We start from the raw sequence: 2,482 nt of genomic DNA on the forward strand, positions 1-2,482 counted from the left end.
GGGCGGCAGGACCGCAGCAACATGCGCCCAGTGCACCGTTATGGGGCCGGCGGCGGCGGCGACGGGGAGGAGCCGAAGCCCCACGGGAGGGTGGAGCTCCGCGGCTCTGGCCTTCGCCGAGCCTGAGGCCTCTGCTCCCTCACCTGATCCACGCTAGTGGCTGACATTCTTCACCGCAACCCGAGAGCCGCCGCCGCCGCCGCCGACTGGGCCTCTCCCCGTGCACTCACAGCAGTTGGCTGCCGCCCTCGGCCGAGTGATTGTTCCAGCCGCCGCCGCCGCTGCCGCCACTCGCTGAAAAGCCAAAAAGAGGGCCTCGCGCTCGGGAGTCGGCGGAAGGGGCCCGTCTTTTCCGCTTGCACGCTCCTCTTCCCCCTCAGGCTCTCCGCTTCTCGGGTCCACAATGGCGGACAGACTCTCCGGTCTCACTTCCGCTCCGAGCCTCCCTGACCTTCCGCTCTTCACTCTGACGTCCGCGCTCACCTCGCTCTTCCTCCCCCACCCTCCCGCCGCCGACCTTGGCTCCGCCTCCGCATCGCACGTCACGGGAGACCGGCCTCACGCGGCCAGCGCTTGAGCGCATGCGCTGCTGGGGGTGACTGCTGGGGGCTGCGAGCGCCAACTTCCTGGGTGCCTTCAGCGGCTTCCTTCTGTTTCGCTCGGAGGCGGCCTCGGGAGCCAGGTTCCATCGCACTCGGGACGGGAAGAGGGCCAGGGCGGGAAGCGGCGGCTGACGGAGACTGTAGAACTCGGCCGAAGGCGCGAGCCCCGTGGCTCCTTCCTAGCGGCGAAGTGGACGGAGGCGCCGCAGTTGCCCACGACCCCGGTGAGCGGGCCGCAGTGGCCCTGCCTCTGCAGGAGCCTCCCAAGGCCATCCACACCCGCGTGGGCGGCTGGCTGACTCAGCCGCCCTCGGGACAGAGTTGTTCGGCTGTCCCAAAGAGTCAGCACGTGCAGCGAAAGTGGCTAGGTTAGAGCTCTGGCACTGAAACATGTAATAAGAGGTGCACCGGTCCCTGTAGTTCCCTTCGAACCCCAGGAACGAACGGAATTGCTCAATGCAGTCGTAATCTCTGGAGTCAAATTTCGCCACCCAGTTCATGGACTTGTGTTTTGACTTCGTTCCATTCCACTCCGGTTCCGTTGATTTTCATAAATGAGCAAAGTTGCTTTGGGAAAGATAAACAGTTGCAGGAGGGAAAGTTAGTTTCGATAGAAACTGGTAAAGTTACTTGTCTACGTTATTAGCAATGCCAAAGGAAGCCAATTTGCAACAATTTGAAATTGTTATTGAAATATCTTTGCAAAAAAGGCAAAGATTATTTGCCTTACAGGTGTGACTTCCACTCCATGTAAGGAAATGGTTTATGTCTCTTTTTTTTACTTCAAAGCCATCAAATAAGTGATAATTTAGAAAGTATAAAATTGCTGAATCATAGGGTTAATTTATGGTTTACAGAGCAACCATATTTTAGAAGTACTGAATAATAGAACTAAAACTTATCTTGAGAGGCCACTTTTCATATAAATCAAGAGGCATTTTTAAGGTCTCCTCCGGGCAGCTTCCCCTGCTCTCCCATTCTTTGCCACAGGTCCCAGGCAGAGCACCTTGGCACTTCCCAGACGCCCCCACCCTCTCACCTGTTGCTCTTGATCTCTCCAATTTCCCCAGACGCCACTCCCGTACAAAACTTTTTAAAGTGTTTGCTGGTAACGTGCTATGAGCAGGGAAACTTGAGAGATAATATACAAGAGGAGTCCAGCCAATCTGAGTTTGTATTCTAGCTAGGCAAGAATTAGTTTTATAACCTTGGGAACGTCACTGAAAGAGGTAATATACAATCTGAGTTTGTATTCTAGCTAGGCAAGAATTAGTTTTATAACCTTGGGAACGTCACTGAATATTTCTAAGCCTGAGTTTCCTATGAGTAAAATAAGGTCATGTATGTACAATTACTGGCACAGTAACTTTCAACAAATTGTGGCTGTACACGGCTAGTTCCTGGTTCCTTTGCTCGATTCCCAGAATGGTAGTAATAGTTTACATTTATTGAGTTCTCGTTATGTGTCAATCACTGTAATAATCATTTTAATCCTTGCAGCTTCCTTGTATGGTAACATGCTATGGTAAAAGCTGACAGACAGTGAGGTTAAGAAACATAACCAAAATAACAGCTAGTCACTGTAAGAGCCATGATTTGAACACAGACATAGGCAGTTTGGCTCCAGAGCTCTAGCCATCATATAATACTGCCTAACAACGTAATGTTTTGATAAGTTTCGGTTCTCTTTTATTCCTGCCCCTCAACAAACTCCTTCCTTTCTTGGGGCCTTTCTTCCTAGCAATGAGGTCTGAACTTGCTGAATGAAATGCTAACCACCCTCAGTTATAAACCCATTAAATTTAATATTAACAGACTTTTGAAATACATCTGGGAACTACCTAAGACCATCTCCAATGCCTCCAGGAGTATGCAGTCTG

The sequence above is a fragment of the Galeopterus variegatus genome, unplaced genomic scaffold, assembly GCF_000696425.1.
Source record: "Galeopterus variegatus unplaced genomic scaffold, G_variegatus-3.0.2 Scaffold4760, whole genome shotgun sequence".
Taxonomy (NCBI): Eukaryota; Metazoa; Chordata; class Mammalia; order Dermoptera; family Cynocephalidae; genus Galeopterus; species Galeopterus variegatus.